This window comes from Myotis davidii, unplaced genomic scaffold (assembly GCF_000327345.1).
Source record: "Myotis davidii unplaced genomic scaffold, ASM32734v1 scaffold737, whole genome shotgun sequence".
Taxonomy (NCBI): domain Eukaryota; kingdom Metazoa; phylum Chordata; class Mammalia; order Chiroptera; family Vespertilionidae; genus Myotis; species Myotis davidii.
This window is the reverse complement of record NW_006287914.1, coordinates 15,672-15,947: the sequence shown is the minus strand read 5'-3', so window position 1 is coordinate 15,947 and position 276 is coordinate 15,672.

Below are 276 nucleotides of genomic sequence, written 5' to 3'. Positions count from 1 at the left end.
GTCGCCCACCTGCCACCTTCAGCTCCAAGCTGGCCTCTTCATAGAATTCTCCCTCCCTGAAGAAGCAGGAGTACTGCCCGTCGTCGGAGGCCTGGACGTCGCGGATGAGCACGGCAGCCTGCCCCTGGCCCAGGAGCTCCGTCACCAGCGACTTATATTTATTCCCTGCTCTCCATTCCCATCATCGTAGCTCTCATTACGATTTTCAGTGTTTCCTTCAAGGCATTAATTTAGTAGATTCGTAGAACACCTCTGCTTTTAATCATTTAACATCGA